At 36.8% G+C, this 27,812-nt stretch overlaps 1 pseudogene; it reads right to left on the reverse strand.

The window, feature by feature from the left end:
- Window positions 1-3,870: 3,870 nt before the first annotated feature.
- LOC136383887 (son of sevenless homolog 1 pseudogene) lies at window positions 3,871-5,721 on the reverse strand (annotated as a pseudogene).
- Window positions 5,722-27,812: the final 22,091 nt, after the last annotated feature.

Genomic DNA, 27,812 nt, shown 5'->3' on the forward strand with positions numbered 1-27,812 from the left:
CCTCACCCCTGTTAGATTAGCTATTATTAACAAGACAGGTAATAGCAAATGTTGGAGAGGCTGTGGAGAAAAAGGAACCCTCATACACTGTTGGTGGGAATGTAAAGTAGTACAACCATTATGGAAGAAAGTATGGTGGTTCCTCAAAAAACTGAAAATAGAACTACCTTATGACCCAGCAATCCCTCTACTGGGTATATACCCCAAAAATTCAGAAACATTGATACGTAAAGACACATGCAGCCCCACGTTCATTGCAGCATTTTTCACAGTTGCCAGGACAGGGAAACAACCAAAAAGCCCGTCAATAGATGACTGGATAAAGAAGATGTGGCACATATACACTACGGAATACTACTCAGCCATAAGAAATGATGACATCGGATCATTTACAACAAAATGGTGGGATCTTGATAACATTATACGAAGTGAAATAAGTAAATCAGAAATAAACAGGAACTGCATTATTCCATACGTAGGTGGGACATAAAAGTGAAACTAAGAGACATTGATAAGAGTGTGGTGGTTACGGGGGGAGGGGGGAAAGGGAGAGGGAAAGGGCGAGGGGGAGGGGCACAAACAAAACTAGATAGAAGGTGACAGAGGACAATCTGACTTTGGGTGATGGGTATGCAACATAATTGAAAGACAAGATAACTTGGACTTGTTGATCTTTGAATATATGTATCCTGATTTATTGATGTCGCCCCATTAAAAAAATAAAATTATAATAAAAAAAAAGAAAAGAGAAAAATCAGAGAAATAAGTACTTACAGCTGAATTAGAAACTATCACACATATACACCATTGTTTTCTGTAACTAAAAGAGGCACTGAAATCTGAGATCAGCTGGCATATTTAATTTTGAAAAATATAAGATTATATTGCCAAGAATGTGATTTTATATATGTAGGAAAGAAAAAGAACAATGAATACCTTAAATTATATTTTATTATGTTGTTACTAAATCTTCTTAATATCTAACTTTAAAAAGTCAGATTGGTTCCCGTTTTTGTTTTTTAGCTATTAAAAATATTATGAGATGTATAATAAGTTGCCCAGACTTTAGGTACAAAGTTAGTTAAGTTTTTACAATGGATTTAGTCAATGGAACCCGCAGGACACTTATAATATAAGATATTGCTCTCTTTCAAGAAAGTTTTCTTATACCTTTTCCCAGTTAATTCTTTCCTACCCCAAGAAGCAATATAATGTGATTTCTATCACCATGGATTAGTTTTTACTTACTTTTTTCCTTCCTAGAACTTCACATAAAAGGAATTATAAAGTATGGACTTTTTTTTTTATCATGTATTACTTTATTAGAAGAAATAAAATTACTTAAAAATGAATTGTTATATGGAATCCCTCTTAAACATTACATTTGATTCAGCCTATAACAATCTTCCTAGGTGTTTTGGACATGTCTGTCTAAAAATTGCTCTGCTAAGGTGAAGCTGTTTTCTTCAATAACATCAGTTGTAAAAAACAAAAAATACTGAAAAAAATGACTTCCAGGATTGCTTAATTTAGTAAGTTTTCAAAATGGAAATTAAGAAAACCAATGCTGTGCATATTTGTACTATCAGCATAATTTTGGTGGTAGATGGACATTAAGATTTTTACTGATTTTATAATCTGAATAAAAAGAAAGAAAAAAGAGGTACAGTATAGAAAGGTTTTAAGACCTTAATGATGATGATTTGTAACTATGTTTAGTCTTCTTGCTGCCACTTGCTAACTGGAAAAATTTAGCCAAGTGGTTATAACTTCTCATTTATAACTCTGGTTGTAAAGTTAAAAATAATATATGTCAAAGTAGTACAAAAAAGTATAAAATCTCAAAGATATATAAACGGCAGTATTTTTTGTCAAAGAAAAATGAACAGTGATAATATGGATGTCTTGGGTTAGTTTACTTTCTTTTTTTAAATAGCTTTTTGTTCATTTTAATGGGGTGACATTAATAAATCAGAGTACATATGTTCAAAGAAAACATCTCCAGGTTATCTTGTCATTCAATTATATTGCATACCCGTCACCCAAAGTCAAATTGTCCTCTGTCACCTTCTATCTGGTTTTCTTTGTGCCCCTCCCCTCCCCCCTCTCCCTCCCTCTCCTCCCCTGCCCCATAACCACCACACAGTTGTCCATGTCTCTTAGTCTCATTTTTTTATGTCCCATCTATGCATGGAATCATGCAGTTCTTAGTTTTTTCTGATTTACTTATTTCACTGTATAATGTTATCAAGGTCCACCCATTTTGTTGTAAATGATCCGATGTCATCATTTCTTATGGCTGAGTAGTATTTCATAGTATATATGTATCACATCTTCTTTATCTATTTATCTATTAAAGGGCTTTTTGGTTGTTTCCATGTCTTGGCCACTGTGAACAATGCTGGGATGAACATGGGGCTGCATGTGTCTTTACGTATCAATGTTTCTGAGTTTTGGGGGTATATACCCAGTAGAGGGATTACTGGGTCATATGGTAGTTCCATTTTTAGTTTTTTGAGGAACAACCATACTTTCTTCTATAATGGTTGTATTACTTTACATTCCCACCAACAGGGGATGAGAGTTCCTTTTTCTCCACAGCCTCTCCAACACTTGTTATTACCTGTCTTGTTGATAATAGCTCATCTAACAGGTGTGAGGTGGTATCTCATTGTAGTTTTGATTTCATTTCTCTAATAACTAAAGAAAATGAGCATCTTTTCATATATCTGTTGGCCATTTGTATTTCTTCCTGGGAAAAGTGTCTGTTCATGCCCTCTCCCCATTTTTTATTGGATTGTTTGTTTGAATGTTGTTGAGTTTTATGAGTTCTGTATATTTTGGATATTAGGCCCTTATCTGAGCTGTTGTTAGAAAATATCATCTCCCACATAGCCTTTCTATCAATATATGCCAACAATGAAACATTAGAGAACAAACTAAAAAAAATAATCCCCTTCACGGTTGCACCAAAAATATAAAAAACCTAGGAATAAACATAACAAAGAATGTAAAGGACCTAATATAACAAAAAGTACAAGCATTGTTAAGGGAAATCAAAAAGATACATTGAAATGAAAAAAATATTCCCTGTTTTTGGACAGGAAGGATAAATATAATCAAAATGACCATATTACCCAAAGCAATATATAAATTTAATACAATTCCCATCAAAATTCCAATGACATTTTTTAAAGAAATTGAACAATAAATCATTAGATTTATATGGAACTATAAAAAACCCTAAGGAAAAAGAACGAAGCTTTGGGCATTACAATACCTGACTTCAAATTATATTATAGAGCCACGACAATCAAAACAGCATGGTATTGGCAGAAAGATAGACACTCAGACCAGTGGAACAGAATAGAAAGTCCAGAAATGAAACCACCTATATATGGTCAAATAATTTTCGATAAAAGGGCCAACAACATACAATGGAGAAAAGAAAGCCTCTTCAACAAATGGTGCTGGGAAAACTGGAAAGCCACATGCAAAAGAATGAAACTCGACTACAGCTTGTCCCCTTGTATTAAAATTAATTTCAAAATGGATCAAAGACCTAAATATTAGACCTGAAACAATAAAGTACATAGAAGAAAACATAGGTACTAAACTCATGGACCTTGGTTTTAAAGAGCATTTTGTGAATTTGACTCCAAAGGCAAGAGAAGTGAAGGCAAAGATAAATGAATGGGACTACATCAGACTAAGAAGTTTTTGCTCAGCAAGAGAAACTGACAACAAAATAAACAGACAGCCAACTAAATGGGAAATGATATTTTAGTTTGCTTTCTATTTTAGGCACAACTATCAGTGTAGCAGAGAAAATCTGCTTGAAACAGGAAAATTAAAGTCATAGGCAACTTTTTATTTCTTACCTGCATACATATGGTATGTGAGCCTCTCTATAAGTTTAATAACAGTTCCTGCTTTGATAATTGGAATTCCAGCATTGGGCTGCATGTTTTCTTCAAATATTATATTCTCTTCAGAGTTGGGCTCTGCAAATCTGTTAACATCAGCACTGGGAAGCCTCATCTGCTCCTTCTCTTCCTGCAGCATTGTCACGTCAAGCATTCTCTCTAGTGTACTCCAGTACAGTAAAGGTATCAGTGTTGCCATCCAATTGTTTTTCTTTTCAGCTGACTTGGCAGAAAATATTACACTATTTTCATCTTTTAAAATTATTTCAAAAGCATGGTTAAACTCACTAGTATCATCTTTGTCATTAATTTGTGCCTTTCTCATAAAAAACTTTTCTTGAAGACGAAATTCCACATTGCTAGCACCAGGAAGTCTTGGCTGCCCATAATTTGATTTACAGCAAATCACTAAGGCCTCTAAGAGAAATACATGTTGCTCATGTTTGGCTCCTACACGTGTGAGAGTTCCTTCCATTATAAACTCATTGCAACACTGTCCAATGTCCTTTCCCTGGCAACCATCAACATTCTTCTGAATCTTATTCATCTACCTTCATTTGCTGACTATAAAACTGACATGCAGATTCACTCAATCTTCATTTTGCAAGACTCTTAGAACATGTTTTTTCCATACTACTCTGAACATTAAGCAAAGCTGTTATTGCTTGTTTCAAACATTCCTTGTCTTCTTGATCTTCACTCTTTTCTTCTAACTGCTTTAAAAGTTCAAGGTAATGTAGACAGTGGTAAACTGAGGCTAGAAGCAGCCTGGATAATACATATTGAACTGCTTCTTTGAAATCTTCACCTATTGACTGCAAATAAAGTGCCATTCCAGGCTTTGATAACTGACTAAGGAAACGATCATGAAAACCAGGTCGTAAAATATCTCGAGCATGTGATTCATATGGATCAAATGCCAATTCCTCTGCTAAGTCTTCAAAGTAGCTTCTTACTAGTGGAAGGGGACTGCCTTCATCAGTCATTTCTACAGTATCTTCTATATGGCCCAGTAACTTTACACTAAGTTCATGTATATCTACTATATGACTAAATATATTTTCTACATCATTAGCTGAAAACAATTTTGAATTGGAGACAAAGGGCTCTCTATAAACTTTTACAATTAAATTTAAATTTGTTCCCTTATGTATTGTCGAATTTCTGCCATAAATCCTTTTACCAAATTATAATAAGTTTGCTCTCCTGAGGTGGAAGGCTCTTCATCAGTTAAGGATAATATATTTATATCTTCTACATCTTGATGAAACATATCCATCAATACCTTATCAGCACACATTGCTACTTTAATATCTTGTTTTGTAATTTCATAATGCCTTATGTTTCATACATAATTCCCCACCAGCTTTAAAATGTCTGCAGAAATGTATTCTAATACTGCTACTATGTAAACAGAAAGCTGGTGGTCAATTTTACAACCTAGAACCTCCTTTAATAAAGGATGAATCTTTTCTACTGGGAGAGATAAAGGGTTTCTTTGCTTCCTTTTTTCAATAGCCGACTGGGCATCAGCTATTGCCCATTTATCAATTGGATGAGGGAAACTTCTGAACACGTTCCTCTACATCTGAAACACTTTAGCGCTGAGCTTGGCATAGCATATTTAATAATTGCAAAATTAATTCTTAGACATACTGAAGAGCATCACCACTTGGACTCAAGAGTAGGATGAATTTGCCCCTGGACCTTTTTCAGCGCCAGCACCAAACAGCTCCCGCCACTTGGGCGCGTTCTCCTCGCTGAAGAACTCGTAGGGCAGCGGCTGCGCCTGCATGGTGCCCCCGGGGCGCCTCTGGGCGGGTAGGGGGGCGGCGGCCGGTCCTGGGAGCAGCGAGAGGGCAAGCTCGCAGCATAGAACAGGGCCTTGGCCCCCTCGGGGCGTTGTGTGGGGGGCTAGCCCCCGACTGGGGGCTGTGGGCGAGGCTGGGCCCCGGCCACCCACCCCACACAGGTACCAGCCGAGAGCCTGGACTTTTTAATGATTGGATAATTTTCCTTGCCTTACTGTTTTTATATTTATCCATGTATTTGCATGTATCAGTAGTTAGCAATTTTTTAATTAACTTTTTAAGTGATATAAACATCATACAGTTTATCCATTGGCTTGTTGATAGACATCTAGGCTGTTTCTAATTTTGGCTATTATAAATGAATCTATAAATACTATTGTACAAGACCTTTTGCAGACACATATCTTCATTGTACCAGAGTAGAATGAATGAGTCACAGGGTCACTGTGTGTACAGCTGTGCCTGATACCAAGAATATATATATATGTTTTTTCCTATATATACATACCTATGGTAAAATTTTACTTATAAATTAGACACAGTAAAAGATTAATAACAATAATTAATAAAAAAGAACAATTATAACAGCACTGTAATAAAAGTTATGTGAATATGATCTCTGGCTCTTTCTCTCAAAAGATGTGTTGTACTTATTCATCTTTTCACTAAAAGGAAGCGTTCACAGCTTCTCTCTAGCATGTCCCAGTTGCCAACATCACTACTTTTGAGCTTTGTGGCCATTATTACTCAAAATAAGAGTGACTTGAACATAAGCACTGTGATACCACAATAGTGGGTCTGACAATCAGAAGGGCTATTAAGTGACTAATAGGTGGGCACAGAGACACTAGACAAAGGGATGAGTTTCTTCCCAGTTGAGAGGAACAGGAATGGGAGGGAGAGATATGTCATCATGCTACTCAATGTGGTGCTCAATTTAAAATCTACACATTTTTTGTTTCTGGAATTTTTCATTTAATGATTTCAGACCACCAGTAACTGAAACCATGGAAAGCAAAACATGAATGGGGGAGGCTAATGCATCACATTTTAAGACAATTCCTAACATATTTCAAAAGTGTTTGCAAATTTTACATTCCCCAAAACTATTCATATATGAATTTCTAATTTCTCCACATTCTTTTTAACATTTGGTTTTGTCAATTATTTTCATCTTAGTGTAGTGGCTGTGTAATTTTAACTCTTGTGATTTATATATTCTGGAATGAAGTTCCTTTTTGATTTATGTATTTCAAATATTTTTTCTGATCAGGATATGCCTTTATTTACTCAACAGAGGATGTTAATGTGCAGAATTTGTTTTTATTTATTTATTTATTTATTTATTTATTTATTTATTTATTTATTTATTACAGAGGCAGAGATAGACAGGGACAGACAGACAGGAACGGAGAGAGATGAGAAGCATCAATCATCAGTTTCTCGTTGCGCCTTGCGACTTCTTAGTTGTTCATTGATTGCTTTCTCACATGTGCCTTGACCGCGGGCCTTCAGCAGACCGAGTACCCCCCTGCTGGAGCCAGCGACCTTGGATCTAAGCTGGTGAGCTCCTTGCTCAAGCCAGATGAGCCTGCGCTCAAGCTGGCGACGGGTCTCGAACCTGGGTCCTTCCGCATCCCAGTCTGACACTATCCACTGCGCCATCACCTGGTCAGGCAATTTGGCAATTTGTTTTTATTTTGATGAAGTACTATTTAACAACCAGTTTCTTTTAAAACATGTTTTTTTTCTGTGGCATTTTCATGAATTCTTTGTCTATCCCAAAGTTGCAAATATACCTATGGTTTCTTTCTTCCTTTTTTTTTTTTTTTTTTTTTTTTGTATTTTTCCGAAGCTGGAAACGGGGAAGGCAGTCAGACAGACTCCTGCATGCGCCCGACTGGGATCTACCCGGCAAGCCTACCAGGGGACGATGCTCTGCCCATCTTGGGGCGTCGCTCTGCCACAATCAGAGCCATTCTAGCACCCGAGGCAGAGACCACAGAGCCATCCTCAGTGCCCAGGCAAACTTTGTTCCAATGGAGCCTTGGCTGCGGGAGGGGAAGAGAGAGACAGAGAGGAAGGAGAGGGGGAGGGGTGGAGAGGCAGATGGGCGCTTCTCCTGTGTGCCCTGGCCGGGAACTGAACCCGGGACTCCTGAACGCCAGGATGACACTCTACCACTGATCCAATCGGCCAGAGCCCATACCTATGGTTTCTTATAGAAACTTCTGGGTATGATTTTATGTTTAGCACTATGAATCATTTCAAATTAATTTTTGTACATTATATTAAATAGGGGTAAAATCTTTTCTGCATTTTTATTTTTTAACCTAGATGGTTACACATTTGTTTCAGTATCATTTATTGAGGGATTATCCTTTTATTAATGAATTTCTGTGAGAAACCCTGTTAAAAATTTGCTGGTTATGTATTGGTATATGGCCTAACCCTTTGGTGTGAATCTATTTGTCTATTCTTTCTCTTTTTTTTTTTATTCATTTTAGAGAGGAGAGGGAGAGACAGAGAGAGAGAAGAGGGGAGGAGCTGGAAGCATCAACTCCCATATGTGCCTTGACCAGGCAAGCCCAGGGTTTCGAACCAGCGACCTCAGCATTTCCAGGTCGACGCTTTATCCACTGCTCCACCACAGGTCTGGCAAGTCTATTCTTTCTTTAAAACATACTATCTTTGTTAAGATAGCTACACTATCATTATGGAAGTCAGGTCTTAATTGGACCTTTAATTTTGTTTATATTTTAAAAATCACTTGACTTTTTTAGGTTAATTGGATTTCCAAATATTTCTAGCACCAAAAATGTTGTCACAATCTTTTTAAAGACTTACTGAAAAGTCTTGAATCTATCAGGTGTTGGCAAACAACAGTCCAAAGTCAAATTTGTTTAGGTGCTGTAACATATGAGTGTTAATTTTTTCTAATTATTCGTATCTTATATGTAGAAGTTCACATAAATTTTGTATTTTGACTGTGTTATATTGCTACGTGTACTTATTTGAGCTAGTTGCTTTGTGGATTTTCTCTTTTAAGATTTTTATAATTTCAAAGTACATAATTGTCATCTAAAAGTAAAGATATTGTGTGTATTTTTTTCAATCCATGCACATTTTATTTCTTATTCTTGACTAATTTTAGTCACTGTGGCCTTCAATACAATGTTGAATTGGCACAGTAAGAGTGGAACACCTTGTTTTCTTGCTGATCATAAGGGCAGGTGAGTAAATTTCACCATTAAGTAAAATATTAGCTGTAGAATTTTTTGTTTCAGTTTTCTTGTATTTAGGTATCAGGCTGAGAAAATGCACTGCTATTCTTTACTGAAAGCTTTTTTCATGAATCATTATTGAATTTTTTCAAATACTTTCTTTGCATCTTTTCTAATTATGTAATGTTCCTCCTTTTATGTTAATAAAGTGAATTAATTATATAGAATGATTTCTCATGTTAAAACAACTTTTACTAACTCTGTACTCCATCTAGCTTCTGTTTTTTAATTTTTAAATTTATTGTGTTAGCATGGTTTCAAGTATCCAAGTCAATATAACACCCTCCACACCCTGTGCTGTGCCCCCCATGCAGTCTTTTTCCATTCTCATTTCACTCCATTTGCCCCCCTCCCTACCTCCATCCCTCTTTCCTTCTGGGACTTGCTGCCCTGTTATCTGTATTTCTGTGTTATGTGTATATAATTTGGCTAATTCCTTCACCTTCTCTGATCCGTCCACTCATCCCCCTTTCCTCTGAGAATTGTCCTTCTGTTCCTTGTGACCCTGCCTTCTTAATGTGGAACTTCATATCATTGATTCTTCAATATTTTAAAAATTGTATTTAATGCTATGAATCTAAGCACATGAGACAAATTTTAATGTTGTTTTTATCATCAATTAATGAAAATATCTTATTTTTCTTTTTCTTACATACTTTTTGATTCATGATCTATTAGATGTAAATTGCATAATCATTACTCATGTTGATATTTTCTAGGTATGTCATTGTTGTTGATGTATAATTTAATATTACTGCAGTTATTAACATACTCTATATAGCTTGTAGATTAACAAAATTGTTGCGACTTGTTTTAGGGTCCAGCACATGGTTTATGTTCTTGAAGGTTCTGCATACACTGGAGAAGAATATGTTTTTACTGCTATTGGGTGTGATGTTATATAAATATCAATTAAATCAAATAATTTGTTAGTGTTCAAATTTATATATTTAATTATTTTTTACCTAATTTTTGTTTGTGTTTCCTTTTTATTGAATTTATGGGTGTGAGAGTGGTTAACAAAATTGTACACATTTCGCTGCACAATTCTATAATGTATCATATTCATACTATATTGTGCTCACCACCCCCAGTAAAGTCTCTCTGTCCATCACCATTTACCCCCCTTCCCACCTCCACATTCCCACTCCCCTGCAGTCACCACACTGTTATCCTTAAGATTCTTCTCTTTTTTTGTCCTTTTTTGCTCAATTCATCTATCCCCTCACCCAACCGCCACCTCAACAGCCATCAGCCTGCTCTCTTTGAATCTTTCTCTATTTCCCTTGTTAGTTCACTTTGCTCACTAGATTCCACATGTGAGTTAAGTTATATGGCACATGACTGGCTTATTTTATTTAGCATAATGCTCATATATCAATTGCTAAAAGAGGAACATTAGAGAGTCCAACTACTGATTTATAGAATTTTTTAAAAAGGATAGTTATGCCTGACCTGTGGTGGCATAGTGGATAAAGCATCTACCTGGAACGCTGAGGTTGCTGGTTCAATTAAAAAAAGGGGGTGGTATTATATTTACCATATGTTTTACTCTTTGAGGCAATATCCATTGCTTTCTTCAGAATCAATTTTTTGTATTGTTTTGTTTTTTAATGCATCTTTTTTTATAGTCTAAGATAATTATATTAACAGTTTCTATGTGGCAGGTCTTTTGGAGAGAAATTCAGATTTTTTTTTGAAATGTCTCTATTTATTCATCCTTTCTCCTCCGTTTCCAGTCTTCTGGAAAGCATACAAAAATAAATATGTCTTATGTGAGGTTTTTGTTTGTTTTGTCTTGTTTTATCCTAGCTTATCCACTCAGTGCTTTTGGAAACTTCTGTGTCTTTACTGAAAAGCATCATCTGTTCCTATGTGCTGTGCTCTTGATTCTCTAGATTCTTTAAAATATTTATCATAGTTAATTTAGAATCCATTCCTGATCATTCAACAGCTGGTAATTTCTGGGTCTAGTCTATTGAAGGTTTCTTCTCTTGCTGATGGTAATTAGTTCCTGAATTTGTATTTGATTGAATATCAGGTGATATAAAAGAAAATAAGACTGATATAAATGATAGTATTTCTATTTTTAAAATCAGGCCAATTTATTTGCCAGGTCTTTAGTGTAGAATTGAGGGATAAAAGGCCACTGCTGTGCTCTGTGTAGCTCAGATCACCTGCTTGCTTGCTTTATTTTCCCTGTACACCCTCAACTTTTTGCATCTATAGTGACACTTCAGTAATGATCAATGCTAATTTTTGACATACATCTTAGAACTTTTGTTTACTATAAATATATGTGTATTTAAAATGAGACATTTTACTGTCAGGAGCCGATCCACTAATGCTGGCTAACTAGGTCATAACAGGAGAAGATCCACAACTGCTGGTTGACAAAGTCACAGCAAAAGAAGATCGATGGCTACTGGTTGATAGAGTCACTGCAGTGAGGACCAACAGCTGCGGGTTGACAAAGTCACCACAAAGGAAAGGCACAACGATACTTCCCCCTTTAATCTTTTTAATTAATCTGGCCTTATATCCCCCCTTTTCTGGGTGTGTGCTATTGTTTATGGCACAGGGATAATAGTACCGTGCTTTCCCTGTAGATTTGTAGTAATTTCTTTGGAAATGAGACAGAAGGTGTAAGTTGCACAGAAAAGCCTGTAAGCCCCTTGAACTGGGCTCATAAACATAAGAGGCTGGCCATGATATCCCTCATAAAGGGTTAACTTTGTAGGAGAATTTCTTCTTATTAATCATTTTAGAAAGAATAAAGTTAGAACTTAACTAGTGTATGAATATAGTAAATGAATAAAGTTTAACTAGACATTAGAATCTTAGGTAAAGTGTAGTGGAGTGGCCTTTTGCGTGGCCTTGGATAGGAGCACAGCTGGCAAGTAAAGAATGTTTTGTTAAAAGACTTGTTTTGTCACTGAAGGCAGTTGCTGGGCTTTTCTCAGTAAAACATTCTCATAAGATTTTTGTATTTTCCAAGAATAAGGAGAGGAATATGGTGGGATTCATAGCAGCAATAGCAATTAATGCTTTCTGATATTATGTTGCTACTAGCTATCTTGCAGGTGCACTCTATGTATCTTTAAGTAAAAGTTACTCTTAATGCTATGTTAGTTTCTTAAATAGCAAGCCTTTTGTAGTCTTGTGAAAATAGAATTAGGACACTACATGAACTCAAGGCTATTTGCTTGAGCAAGCGGTGGTCCTTTGCTAGTCCTTGATGATTTTGTCTACTATCTCTTTCTGCGCCCTTGACTCACAACAACAGTAAATTAGAGTTATTAATTAGTACTAATCTTTTAGAAGTTTGTACCGATATTGTTATTACTATTCAAGTTATTGTATAACTGTACTTTGAATAACTTACCACCTGACTTGTAGCTTATAGGTATGAATTAACTGTTATCTAGAAATATGTAACCATAGTGAAACTAAAACAATAATACCATGTGATTGTAACTTAGTGTGTGTGCATAAAAAGTAAAGTTAGACCAGCCATTGGCAGAGATGCCTGGCAGTAAATGCTAACTAGAGAATAAAGAGAAAGAAAAGAATTCGGCTCTCTCACTCGAATTTCGCCGACGCCGTCTCCTCCTGTGGGACCCCTGGATCCCCCCCGGGGCTGGACCCCGGCATTTTACACATTAAATTGCATGCTGAATATGGTCAATACATTCCTCAGTTCTTCCTTTGTAAGCATGATTTGTTTCAGATTTTTTTAAAAGCCCAGCTGAGTTTCAGGAGGTGGGGATATATATTTTGGAGAGGCAAAGTCAGCAAATTTGAGGAGCGAGGCAGAGACCAATGCATTTATCCATCTTCCTTTCATCCTGTACATGCTTAGAAAGAGCTTTGCTGTTTCACTGAGATCAAACCTCCTGAGTTTTTTTCTTAAGGAAAGATGTATATGGCCCCTGCTGGCCCAGTGGTTAGAGTGTTCACCACCATATGGAAGTCCTGGGTTTGATCCAAGGTCAGGGCACACAGAATAATCAACCATCTACTTCTTTCTCCCTCTCTCCTTCTCCCTCTTCTTTTTCTCTTCCTATCTAGCAGCCAGTGGCTTGACTGATTCAACATGGCCCCAGGCACTGAGGATGGTTCCCCATTGGAGTGCATCAGCTTCAGGGGCTAAAACTAGCTTGATACTTGAGCATTGGCCCCAAATGGGTTTGCCAGGTGGATCCTGACCTGGTCACATGTGAGAGTCTGCCTCACAATCTCTCCTCCTCTCACCTTTAAAAGAAGAAAAAAAGGAAGAATGCATATGAGGATATTCAAGCATCATTGGACTGTATATGTTTATTGCCTTTAACTTTATTCTCTATTTAATGAATCTGATAACAAAAAAAAATCGTTTTCTTAGATAATAATATTTACTTTGCATATCTCAGGGAATTAAGAATATGGTAAAATGCCTTATTTGAAAATACATTACAATTTAATTCTTTTCAAAATAATGAGTAATTGTTTAAGAAAAAAAATCTTTATAAGATCCTCTGTAGCCCTGGCCAGTTGGCTCAGCAGTAAAGCATTGTACACCATGTGGAAGTCCAGGGTTCAATTCCTGGTCAGGGCACACAGGAAAAACAACCATCTGCTTCTCCACCCTCTTCCTCTCTCTATTTCCATCTCTATCTCTCTCTTCACTTTCTGCAGCCATGGCTTCAGTGATTGGTGCAAAGTTGGCCCCAGGTGCTGAGGATGGCTCCATGTCCTCACCTCAGGCTCTAAAACAGATTATTGCTGAGCAACAGAACAATGCCCCAGAGGGGCAAAGAATTGCCTGGTATGGGGCTTGTAGTATGTATCCCAGTATGGGCGCATGTGGGAGTCGGTCTCTGCCTCACCACCTCTCACTCTTCTAAGTTTAAACTTCCTTTGGATACCAAGGGCATTGTCAAATGGTGAGTAAGAGAGCAGTTGAATTCCAACTGGACACCCTGCAGCTGGAAGGAATTCCCCTATCTGTAAATTGAGACAGCTGCTCAGGGGAAAGGGAATTCCCCGTGATGAAGGAAAAAAGAAGGAGGGACGAAGGAAAAGGGAAATCCTCTGCCCTGATCCCTAAAAGTGACCTCATTGACAGCATTCAAGGGCTAGTCCCCGGCTGCTTCTATCCCTTACCAAATGGGATGAGATGAGTAGATGTCCTTTTCCTATGCCAGGCTTTGGGAGGTCGTTTCCTCTGGTTCCTCACGTGTGGCACCACTTGTGGTGACAGCGAACTGCATAGAGACCAGGAGGCTGAGAGGAGACAACAGCCCTGGTCCCCAGCCTTACTCAGATATTTATTAGCCAGTACAAATAACTGAAGGAAGCAGACAGCAGAAGTTTTCAGCGGGTGAAGTAAAGGACAAGGAACATGCTGACTTCTAATCTCTCTTCTGAGAGCCTAAACATTTTTGTTACTGAATTTTATCCTGTTTTGCTGTTTTCAGGACAGGGTCAGTGAGTCCCTGGACTCTCTTCAGCTCAGGGCCTTCGCCCTAATGCGCCTCTCTGCTTCTAATTGTTTACCCTCACTCTGCATATTTTCACAGCATATTCCTACATCTCCTTCTTTTATGCTTTAGTCAATATACGAGGTTGCAGTGAAAGGTAAAAGAGAAGCATAGAGAGAAACAGATTTTTAGGGGTTACAGGCATGCATGCCTGTGTGTATTTTGCAAAGCTTTTTCAGTGCACCTGGTTAGATGTTTCAAAGTGTCCCAGGTAATTTCAGGCACTTCCTGAGTGCTTGGGAGCGAATTAGGTGCCCTTCTATTTTTTGGGTTTATTTCTGGAGATGGATTCACTATCAGCTTCTGGATCTCTGGAACTGTGTTTTTTTTTCTAAGAGCTGATGCCAACTCATAATAAGCCTTCACATTCCTTCCTTGTATCTAATCAAAGAGGACCTGTTGACAAAATTGCAACATATCCTGGCCCCCAAGTTAGTAATTTTATTGAGTTCTGCTACTCAGGGCCTGCTAATACATCCTGTTAAAATGTATTTTAATTCACGAGTTCCACAGAGACACCACGGCAGGTTACAGAAGAAATATTATATGGAGTTTTATTACTAAGCCAGCAACATGCACGGAGCATTATCAAATCCAAATTGTGTAGCCCAGAATTTAGCTCTAAGGCTGGTTATATAGACATAATCACATACTGATTGGGGAAAAGGAAGGGGAGCACGGTACAAAAGTCATTTACTAACAAGCTTACTGAGTTTTTACGGTCGTGGTACGTTTACTTGTAGGATCTATCAAAAGGAAAAAACATTCCTACACGTTAAGACCATAAGATAACACAGTAGTGATAATGTTTTACACACCTGACAAAGACATTCCCAAACCTTCTAGGATTTACAACCTACCCCTGTCGCCACAATAGTGGGAAATGTTTAGTTTAGGATAAGGAGAGAAGCTAAATGAAGTTGCTTTTGCTAAGAGTGTGGGGTTAGCTTATTAGGAAGTTTAAAGCTAGTCCCTGCTTGCTTAGTTTATGAGTTTTGTACAATCAAAGAATTTCAAAATCATGATTATTAGAAAGCATATAAAATGTTACAGAATACAGGTTTTCATGCAAGGGGTGGAAGTGATCCCTTTGTCAAGAGGTATACGTCACTCACATGACTCCAGGATGGGAGGGTGAGTCAGGATTAGTGTAGGAATTTTTAATTAAGGTACATAAACATTATTTCCTAAAGGCTTTTAAGAAAAGAGAATAGAAAGGGTTTTTTTCAGATAGGTTCTATCTTGTTTGCACTGTCTAGCAAGTGGCTTCAGTCCTTCCAGAGAACTAAAGAAATTAGTTAAACTATGATTAGCTGACTTTTGCCCCTTGTAAGCTCTTCTTCCTGTTTTTTCTTTCTCAGACAGGAGGGGTACGGAGAGGGGTGTCTAACTCTTTTTTAAAAATACTAATTTTAACAATTTTGCAGTTTCTTGGCACCTTATCACAATCCCAGCCCAACATAGGCTGTTGCTCGGCTGGTATAAAATGCCTCTCGGCTGCAGTGAGTCCACATGAGGAAATGTCTTGTGGACTGTTTCCTCCTGACTCCCACTTTTTTGTTTGTGTAGTTGGGGTTTCAGAAGACTGTTGGATCTTTCTGCAATACCTGTAAGATTGGGTGAATTTCTCAAGTTTCTGAGGTCTCTAAGAATGTCCTAATGTTTTTTTTTTAATTTTCCTTTTAGCACAATTCCTTTTTAAATCCTTTTTTTCTTTTTCTTACCTTTGTTTCCTTTTCAGTTTCTTCTCTTTTTGTTTCTTTTCTCTGCACAAACATTTCACAACCTGCACATACCTCCAGCTTACATAAACCTTTTTGTAAATTACACAAACCTTCTGCAATATACAAACCTTTTGTAACTTACACAGACCTTCAGCAACATACACAAACTTTTTGTAACTTACACAAACTTTTTCTAACTTACACAATCTTTCTGCAGCATACACAGACCTTTTGTAACTTATACAAACAGGCAACTTATACAAAACTTTTTTATCATTCAGAAATAACCAGCTTTCAGAACAATTTACTACTTTATTTTTGTTTTAAAAGTACCTCCATATACCTTTTATCACTAAAACCATACAATTTCTTTCTAATTAATCAGAATTCTCTATTTCTAAAAACCTTAACTATTACAATTGAATTAGCAGTAAGCAACTTTACATTGATACTTTTATGAATATATTTCATGACCTTTAGAAATAGTTTCATTGGTAAACAAACTTATATTTTATTGATAGAAGACGTAATAGAGATAACAGGAACCTTTTGTAAACCTAGGGAAAACAAACATCTTTTGTTAAGAACTTCAGAAGAAATTAATCAAATTTAAAACAGTAGTAATATCCTGCATTTCTAGATCACCTGGTTAAAAAAAATGTGGCCTGACTTTATATTTTAAAGTATTACTGTATTAATAATTGGAGAGAAGGAAAGAATCTTTATTTGTGCTTGGCAGCTAGGTTGACTGAAAAGAAGGGTGGGGAAGGGCTATTAAGCCACTTGAATTATAAAAGTGTCTCCTTTTTTTGCCTTTATGTTGAGGTCCTGGCATGACCCCTCCCATTTAGAGGTATAGATTCTCCTATTGTTTTCAGGATTATTGTAGTTAGCAGGTCTCTAGCAGAAGGCTTTAAGATATTTAAATAACCTAGTTTCTCCTTTTTTCTTCTTAAAATTACCCTGTTATTTTTTCTTTTTTACAAAGCCAAATTAAGATTATCCTAGTTACAGTATTAAGTCTAGTTTTAACTTGACCTAATAATTTGTATAAACACAACAAAAATAGTAATTGATCACATTGGCTTTTTACAATCTGCTTTGCTAGAACTTTATATGGAATTTTTAGATTGAGTTTTAATTAGCCACTCTGAGCACACACAGAAGCCAAGCTACACAGTTGTAATCTTTCTGAAAATGTCCTTCTTTGTCACAGTTGTAACAGGTTTGTGGCCTTGGTCACAGACTGTGTCCCTTTTCCAACCTTCAGGTCTCTCCTGAAGGCCTTGTCCCAAGGACGCTTCCCAGAACCTTCTCAGTGTGGATGGAGTTGCTTAAAGGGAGGGTAGGGCTGGGTGAGTGGAATTTGAGTTTTTAGAGGGGCTCTGGATATAAAGGACCCAAACCTAACATACCAGCCTTTGGTTGTTTAAGGAAAAGGGCCAAAGGTCTCTTTTTCTGCACCTAATTCTGGCTGATTAGGGTCAGTGAAATATCTAAAGAGAGCTGCCAGTCCAGGATTTGGGCTAGGTGGTAAGAACAGTTTTTACAAGTCCTTTTCCAATTTTAAGGGGCCATTTCATATCCTGTCCCCATTGATTCAATGACTCCTTTGGTAAAAGTGCTTTCCCAATCTTCTAAGTCTAAATTTCCCTTCTTTGGATGCCGAGGGCATTGTTGTCCAACCATGAACAAGCAGGCAGTTAAACTCTGACCTGATACCCTGCAGCTGGAAAGGGTTCCCATAGCTGTAACTTGAGAATCTGCTGCTCAGAGGAAAAGGAATTATCATGATGAAGGAAATAAGGGACAAGGATGAAGGGAAAGAGAAATCTCCTGGTCTGATATCTAAAAGTGACCTCACTGCAAAGGAAATGAGATGAGTGGACCTCCTTTTTCTTTGTCAGGCTTTGCCAGGTCATTTTGTCTGATTCCTCACACCAGGCACCACTGGTCACGGCAACAACCAACTACGAGGAGACCAGAGGGGCTGAGGGGAGGCAACAGCTTTGTCCACAGACCAAGGAATTGAAGCCCTGCCCCCAGCCTTACTCAGATATTTATTACCCACTGCAGATAACTCAAGGAAGCAGATAGGAGAAGTGTGCAGGGGGTGAGGTAAAGGACCAGGAACATGCTGACTTCTTATCTTTCTTCTGAACACCTAAGCAATTCTGTTATTGAATCTTATCCAGCTGTTTTGTTATTTCCAGCACAGGGTCAGAGAGGCCCTGGACTCGTGTCAGCCAGTGCCTTCAACGTTAGGTGCCTCTCTGCCTCTAATTCCCTAACTCTGCATATTTCATAGCATATTCCTCCATAACCAGTGTTTTGAACTCTGCATCTGGTAGATTGCTTGTCTCCATTTTGTTTAATTATTTCCTTTCTTTCTGGAGTTCTTTCATTTGAGACATGTTTCTATGTCTCCTCATTTGGGCTGCCTTCCTGTGTTTGATTCTGTGGACTAGGTGGAGTTGCTTCATCTGCTGAGCTTTACCTAGTAAGTATCGTATAGGGTACAATGGCCCAGCCTCCCTGATCACGTGTCTGGGCACTCCTGTTGCTCCTTCCCTATGTGGGCCATGCACACCCTCCTATTGTAGTTGTACCCTTCTTTTTGGTAACCTCAATGGCAGCATTTACTCCCAGGCTGACTGGCTCTGAGGACTGGTCACAACCACCATAGAGGATCAGCTGTGCAAGGCCTCACCCTACAGAGCAGGACTTATTTCCGTGGGTCTCAGGTGCCTGACCAGTCAGCCCCTTGAATGTGTTGCTTGCAGTGTGGAGGTGACTCGATGATACTTTGACGTGTTGACGTATTCTGCTGCCTCTGGGGCCTTTCAAGAAGTACAGGCAAATCTCAGCCACCACCTGTGCACTGCCAGGGATCACCCAACATGAGCTAAAAAGGACCTGCAACTTGTTCTGACCTGTAGGTGCCCAGAAGAGGTCAAGCTGAGAACTACAGTTGACTGCAGGTAGTACCAGACCTAGAGCTACTTAGCAAAAATGTACAGGGCATGCCAGAGCCAGATGCTGCTTGTTTGGGAGATACTAGGGAAGTCTGAAGCATGAGGCAAGATAGGCCATTTGTATTGAAAAGAAAGCCACTGGAAATAGCTTAGGTGGGCCCACAATTTGGGTAGAACTGGGTGTGAGGGAATCACCAGGGCAGGGCTAACAGGGATTTCCTAATTGATGGAGACTCAGATGTGGCATCCTCAGGCAGGGCTTATGAGGGGAAGGTTTGGCAAAGGAATAATGGCCTCTGCCATCACTTCAATCTAGGAGAAAGCTGCCCCTCTCACTCTGACACCAGACAGTGCAGTTTCTCCTTGTATGTCCCTGGTGTCTTGTGAGCTTCTGGAGCCCAAAGCAAGGAGGATTATGTAAATCATAATCCATGTGCAGGCCCTTTAAGAGGAGTACCTTAGCTTGATCGGGTGGTGGCTCAGTGGATAGAGCGTCAGACTGTGAACCGGAGGTCCCAAGTTTGAGACCCTGAGGTTTCCAGTTTGAGCGCAGGCTCATCTGGTTTGAGCAAAGCTCACCAGCTTGAGCCAGGGATTACTCACTCTGCTGTAGCCCCCTGGTCAAGGCACACATGAGAAAGCAATCAATGAACAACTAAGGTGCCGCAACAAAGAATTGATGCTTCTCATCTCTCTCCCTTCCTGTCTTTCTGTCCCTCTCTGTCCCTCTCTCTGACTCTCTCTGTCTCTGTCACACAGACATACACAAAAAAGAGGAGTACCTTGGACTCCTGCAGACCTCTGTCTCAGCCACAAGCCCTGGTGTATTTTTAGACAGCAGTTACGGTGACTTCTCATCCTGACATAAGAACCCTGGCCCAGAGGGGCTGTTATGGGACTGAGACCCATTTTTTCTCAGAGGGAACTGCCACTGCTGAGATAGTCCTTCTATACATGTGTGGGACCAACCTGTTGGGCATCTCTGCTCCTATTACCAGTCTCACTGTGGCAGCTTCTTTCTATCCTTAATTGTAGGACTTTTCTGTTAAGCTAGATTTCAGGAGGTTCTAAATGATGTATTGTTGTGGTGGGAGAATTTGAGTTCCACATTTACCTATGCCATCATTTTGACTGGAACCTCAAGATTTACTTATTTTGGGGGATACATTCCTGGGTTATTTTTCCACAATCACTTCTGACATATCACTTATCAGATTCCAAGTTCCATTTGGCAATTATCTTCCAGCTTCTGGTTTGAAACTAAAAGTCAAGGTAAAGGAATCTTGCTATGTCTCTAACTCACTGCTCTTGTCCCAATCATTAATAAATGTGGGCAATCATATATTACACAGGGAGGTCAGAGCTGGTTGTAATCCATGTCTCTATTGATATGCTCTTTTCAATCTTGTTTAATGAATAATTCTACTTCATTTAATTATTTCTATTTCCTCCTCAATAATTTCTAAAACTTTTAAATTCCTATGTGTAGTTTATTCAGTTCTGAAAGGAATTTGAAGCTCTTCAAAGAGGCATTTGAATGCAGAGAAATAGCTGTACATCCTGGACTTATGCATGATATTGCTTAAAAATTATATAAAGTTTTTTGGGTGTATTTTTTTGAACTTTATTTAGACAATTAATATTAACCAGGTGACATTGATCAATTAGAGTACATAGATTCAGAGAAAACATTTCCATATCATGTTGACATTTAATTATGTCACCCAAAGTCAAATTGTCTTCTGTTACCTTCTATTTGGTTTTCTTTATGACCCTCCCCTTCCTACCATCTCCCTCTCCTTCCTTCCCCTCCCCCTGGTAACCACCACACTGTTGTCCATGTCCATGAGTCTCATTTTTGTATCCCACCTATGTACGCAATCATATAGTTCTTAGTTTTTTCTGACTTACTTATTTCACTCAGTATAATGTTATCCATGTTGTTGTAAATGATCCTATATCATCATTTCTTATAGTTGAGTAGTATTCCATAGTATATATTATATGTACCACATCATCTTTATCCAGTCATCTATTGAAGGGCTTTTAGATTGTTTCCATGTCTTGGTCACTGTGAACGATGCTGGAATGAACATGGGGCTGCATGTGTCTTTATGTACTAATGTTTTTGAGTTTTGAGGATATATACCCAGTAGAGAGATTGCTGGTATAGGTTCTCAATTTTTTGAGAACCACCATACTTTCTTCCATAATGGTTGTACTACTTTACATTCCCACCAACAGTGGATGAGGGTTCCTTTTTCTCCACAGCCTCTCCAACATTGTTATTGCCTGTCTTGTTGATGATAGCTAATCTAACAGGTGTGAGGTGGTATCTCAATGTAGTTTCAATTTGCATTTCTCTAATAGCTAGTGAAGATGAGCATCTTTTCATATATCCATTGACCATTTGTATTTCTTCCTGGGAGAATTGTCTGTTCATGTTCTCTTCCCATTTTTTTATTGGATTGTTTGCTTTGTTTGTTGTTGAGTTTTGTGAGGTCTTTGTAAATTTTGGATATTAGGCCCTTATCTGTGCTGTTGTTTAAAAATATCATCTCCCATTTAGTTGACTGTTGGTTTGTATTTTTGTCAGTTTCTTATGCTGTGCAAAAGCTTCTTATACTGTTGTAGTCTCATTCATTTATCTTTACCTTCACTTCCCTTGCCTTTGGAGTCAAATTCATAAAATGCTTTTTATGGCCAAGTTCTATGAGTTTAGTACCTATGTTTACTTCTTTGTAATTTATTGTTTCAGGTCTTATATTTAGATCTTTGATCCATCCATTTATTGAATAGGCTTGCTTTTCTCCATTGTGTGTTTTTGGCTCCCTTTTCAAAGATTATTTCACCATATATATATATATACTATATATATATATGTATATGTATATATGGTATATATATGTATATATATATGGTTTATATGTGTGTATATATATATGTATACATATATATGTATATATATGGTTTTATATATATGGTTTTATATATATAGTTTTATTTCTGGGCTCTCTATTCTGTTCCATTGGTCTGAATATCTATTTTTTTTTTTTTTTGCTAATATCATGCTGTTTTGATTATTGTGGCTCTATAATATAATTTGAAGTCAAGTATTGTAATGCCCCCAGCTTCAATCTTTTTTCTTAGAATTTCTTTGGCTATTCGGAGTTTATTATAGTTCCACATAAACCTAATGATTTTTGTTGAAATTCATTAAAAAATTACACTGGAATATTGATGAGAATTGCATTAAATTTATATATCGCTTTGGGTAATTGGTCATTTTGCCTATATTTATTCTTCCTATCCAAGAACAAGGAATAATTTAATATTTTTCAATATTATTGTATCTTTTTCAATTTCCCTTAACAATGCTTTGTAGTTTTCATTATATAGGTCCTTTACCTTCTTTGTTATGATTATTCCTAGGTATTTTATTTTTTTGTTGCAACAATAAAAGGATTTTTTTTTTTAGTTTGTTTTCTGATATTTCATTGTTGGCATATAAGAAGGCAATAGACTTCTGTATATTAATTTTGTATCCTGTGACCTTAGTGTATTGGTTTACTGTTTCTAAAAGTCCTTTTTGTGGAGTCTTTGGGGTTTTCAATGAACAGGATCATATCAACTGCAAAAAGTGAAACCTTTACTTCTTCTTTCCCAATATGAATGCATTTGTTTTTTTCTCTTGTCTGATTGCTCTGGCTAGAACTTCCAATACTACATTGAATAAGAGTGGGGAGTGGGTAGCCTTGTCTTATTCCTGATTTTAGAGGAAAAGGCTTCAGTTTTTTGCCATTTAATATGATGTTAGTTGATGGTTTGTCATAAATGGCCTTTATTATGTTGAGATATTTTCCTTCAATACCTATTTTGTTGAGTGTTTAAACATGAAATAATGTAGCATTTTATCAAATGCCTTTTCTGCATCTATTGATAGGATCATATGGTTTTTGTTCTTTGTTTTGTTGATATGGTGTATTACATTAACTGTTTTACATATGTTGAACCATCCTTGTGATTCCAGGAAGAATGCCACTTGATCATGATGAAATATTTTTTTAACATGTTCTTGTATTCGATTTGTTAGTATTTTTTTTTTTAGGATTTTAGCAACTGTATTCCTTAGAGATATTTGTCTGTAGTTTTCTTTTTATATGTTGTCCTTGCCAGGTTTTGGTATGAGGGTTATGTTGGCCTCATAAAATATGTTTGGAAGTATTGTTTCTTCAATTTTTTGGAAGACTTTGAGTAGAATAGGAACCAATCTTCTTTCATTGTTTGATAGAATTTGCTAGTCTAGCCATCTGGCTCTGGACTTTTATTTTTTGGGAAGTTTTTGATAGTTGTTTCTATTTCCTCCCTGCTTATGGGTCTGTTTTGGCTATCTACTTCTTCATGACTCAGTCTAGGAAGATTGTATTGTTCTAGGAATGTATCCATTTCTTCTAGATTGTTAAATTGGTAGCATATAGTTTTTCATAGTATTCTGTGATAATTCTTTGTATATCTGTGATATCTATGGTGATTTCTTCTCTTTCATTTTGGATTTTGTTTATATGAGTCCTTTCTCTTTTTTCATTAGTGAGTCTTGCCAAGGGTTTGTCAATTTTGTTGATCTTTTCAAAGAAACAGCTCCTTGTATTAATTTTTTTCTGTAGTTTTTCTGTTCTCCATTTCATTTATTTCTGCTCTGATTTTTATTATTTCCTTTCTTCTGATGGTTTTGGATTGCCTTTGTTCTTCTTTTTCTAGTTTCTTAAGATGTGAAGTTAAATTCTTTACTTGGGCTCTCTCTTGTTTGTTTATATAGGCCTGAAGTGATGTGAACTTCCCTCTTATTACTGCTTTTGTTGCATCCCAGAGATTCTGATATGTCCTGTTGTCATTTTTATTTGTCTGTATGTATCTTTTGATCTCCACTTTTATTTTCCTTTGAACCAATCATTTTTTAGAAGTATTTTTTTAAATTCTACATTTTTGTGGGTTTGTTTACTTCTTTGTTGCAGTTGGATTCTAGTTTCAAAGCTTTATGGTCAGAGAATATGCTTGGTATAATTTCAGTCTTTCTTAATTTGTTGATGTTAGTTTTCTGGCCAACATATGGTCAATTCTTGAGAATGTTACATGTACACTGGAGAAAAATATATACTCTGGCACTTGGGATGGAATGTCTTGTAGATGTCTATCATATTCAATTGTTCTACTGTTTCATTTAAGGCCCATATTTCTTTATTGATTTTCTGGTTGGATGAACGATCTAGAGCCATCAGTGGTATATTGAGGTCTCCAAGTATGATTGTATTTTTGTTGGGTTTTATTTTTATTTTATTTAATAGATGTCATATATTTTATTGCTCCTTGGTTTGGTGCTATATATTGAGAAGTGTTATGTCTTCTTGATTCAATGTCCCCTTTATCATTATGAAATGACCATTTTTTCACTGATTACCTTTGCTATCTTGTAGTCAACATTGTTAGATATGAGTATGGCTACACCTGCTTTTCGTTGGATGTTATTTGCTTGGCAATCATTTTCCAACCTTACACTTTGATTTATTTTTATCCTTGTAGCTTAGATGTGTCTCTTGAAGGCAGCATATACAGTAGTTGGATGTTCTTTTTTGTTCCATTTTGCTACTCTGTATCTTATTATTCGTAAGTTCAATCCATTTATATTTAATGTAATTATTGACACTTGAGGGTTCCCTACTGCCATTTTATATATTGGTTTCTGATAGCTCTGTATCTTGTTTGGTTCTTCTCTTTTGTTTTTCTGTCTTTTTTGTTTGTTTGTTCGGTTGTATTCCATACTTCTTTCCTCTGTTTCTTCTTTTTTAAGCCATGTGTTTCTGTAGTGGTTTTTTCAGGGGTGGTTACAACTAGGTAATTAAAAGCAGTGGTCCCCAAACCCCAGGCCAAGAACTGGTATTGGTCCATAGGTCATTTGGTACCAGTCTGCAGAGAAAGAATAAATAACTTACATTATTTCCGTTTAATTGAAATTTAAGTCTGAATGATGTTTATATATTTTTATTTTTTCATTTTGTTTTTTAATTTTTTTGGTAATTTGCTTTCTTTTTATAATTTTATTTTTTTAATGGGGTGATATCAATAAATCAGGATATATATATATATATATATATATATATATATATACAAAGATAACATGTCCAGGTTATCTTGTCATTCAATTATGTTGCATACCCATCACCCAAAGTCAGGTTGTGCTCTGTCACCTTCTATCTAGTTTTCTTAGTGCCCCTCCCCCTCCCCCTTTTCCTTTGCCTCTCCCCCTTCTCCCGGTACCCACCACACTCTTATCAATGTCTCTTAGTCTCACTTTTATATCCCACCTACGTATGGAATAATGCAGTTTCTGCTTTTTTCTGATTTACTTATTTCACTTCGTATAATGTTATCAAGATCCCACCATTTTGTTGTAAATGATCCGATGTCATCATTTCTTATGGCTGAGTAGTATTCCATAGTGTATATGTACCACATCTTCTTTATCCAGTCGTCTATTAAAGGAATTTTTGTTGTTTCCATGTCTTGGCCTCTGTGAACAATGCTGGGATGAACATGGGGCTGCATGTGTCTTTGTGTATCAATGTTTCTAAGTTTTGGGGGTATATACCCAGTACATGGATTGCTGGGTCATAAGGTAGTTCTATTTTCAGTTTTTTGAGGAACCACCATACTTTCTTCCATAATGGTTGTACTACTTTACATTCCCACCAACAGTATATGAGGGTTCCTTTTTCTCCACAGCCTCTCCAACATTTGCTATTACCTGTCTTGTTAATAATAGCTAATCTAACAGGTGTGAGGTGGTATCTCATTGCAGTTTTGATTTGCATTTCTCTAATAGCTAAAGAAGATGAGCATCTTTTCATATATCTGTTGGCCATTTGTATTTCTTCCTGGGAGAAGTGTCTGTTCATGTCCTCTTCCTATTTTTTTATTGGATTGTTTGTTTGGTTGTTGTTGAGTTTTATGAGTTCTTTGTATATTTTGGATATTAGGCCCTTATCTGAGCTGTTATTTGAAAATATCATTTCCCATTTAGTTGGCTGTCTGTTTATTTTGTTATCAGTTTCTCTTGCTGAGCAAAAACTTCTTAGTCTGATGTAGTCCCATTCATTAATTTTTGCCTTCACTTCTCTTGCCATTGGAGTCAAATTCATAAAATGCTCTTTAAAACCCAGGTCCATGAGTTTAGTACCTATGTCTTCTTCTATGTACTTAATTGTTTCAGGTCTTATGTTTAGATCTTTGATCCATTTTGAGTTAATTTTAGTACAGGGGGGACAAACTGTAGTTGAGTTTCATTCTTTTGCATGTGACTTTCCAGTTTTCCCAGCACCATTTATTGAAGAGGCTTTCTTTTCTCCATTGTGTGTTGTTGGCCCCTGTATCAAAATTTATTTGACTATATATATGTGGTTTTATTTCTGGACTTTCTATTCTGTTCCATTGGTCTGAGTGTCTATTGTTCTACCAATACCATGCTGTTTTGATTGTCGTGGCCCTATAATATAGTTTGAAGTCAGGTATTGAAATGCCCCCAGCTTCATTCTTTTTCTTTAGGATTGCTTTGGCTATTCGGGGTTTTTTATAGTTCCATATAAATCTGATGATTTTTTGCTCCATTTCTTTAAAAAATGTCATTGGAATTTTGATGGGAATTGCATTAAATTTGTATATTGCTTTGGGTAATATGGCCATCTTGATTATATTTATTCTTCCTAACCAAGAACAAGGAATATTCTTCCATCTCATTATATCTTTTTCGATTTCCCTTAACAATGGTTTATAGTTTTCATTATATAAGTCCTTTACATTCTTTGTTATGTTTTCTCCTAGGTATTTTATTTTTTTTGTTGCAATCATGAAGGGGATTATTCTTTTGAGTTTGTTCTCAAATGTTTCATTGTTGGCATATAGAAAGGCTATTGACTTCTGTATATTAATTTTGTATCCTGCGACCTTACTGTATTGGCTTATTGTTTCTACTAGTCTTTTCGGGATTCTTTGGGGTTTTCGATGTATAGGATCATATCATCTGCAAAAAGTGATACCTTTACTTCTTCTTTTCCGATATGGATGCCTTTTATTTCTTTTTCTTGTCTGATTGCTCTGGCTAGAACCTCTAGTACAACATTAAATAAGAATGGAGAGAGTGGACAACCCTGTCTTGTTCCTGATTTAAGGGGGAAAGCCTTCAGTTTAGTGCCATTTAATATGATGTTAGCTGACGGTTTATCATATATGGCCTTTATCATGTTCAGATATTTTCCTTCTATACCCATTTTGTTGAGAATCTTAAACATAAAATTGTGTTGTATTTTATCGAAAGCCTTTTCTGCGTCTATTGATAAGATCATGTGGTTTTGTTCTTTCTTTTGTTGATATGGTGTATTACGTTAACCGTTTTACGTATGTTGAACCATCCTTGAGATTCTGGGATGAATCCCACTTGATCATGATGTATTATTTTTTTAATATGTTGTTGTATTCGATTTGCTAATATTTTGTTTAGTATTTTAGCATCTGTATTCATT

The sequence above is a fragment of the Saccopteryx leptura genome, chromosome 12, assembly GCF_036850995.1.
Source record: "Saccopteryx leptura isolate mSacLep1 chromosome 12, mSacLep1_pri_phased_curated, whole genome shotgun sequence".
In the NCBI taxonomy this organism is placed as follows: Eukaryota; Metazoa; Chordata; class Mammalia; order Chiroptera; family Emballonuridae; genus Saccopteryx; species Saccopteryx leptura.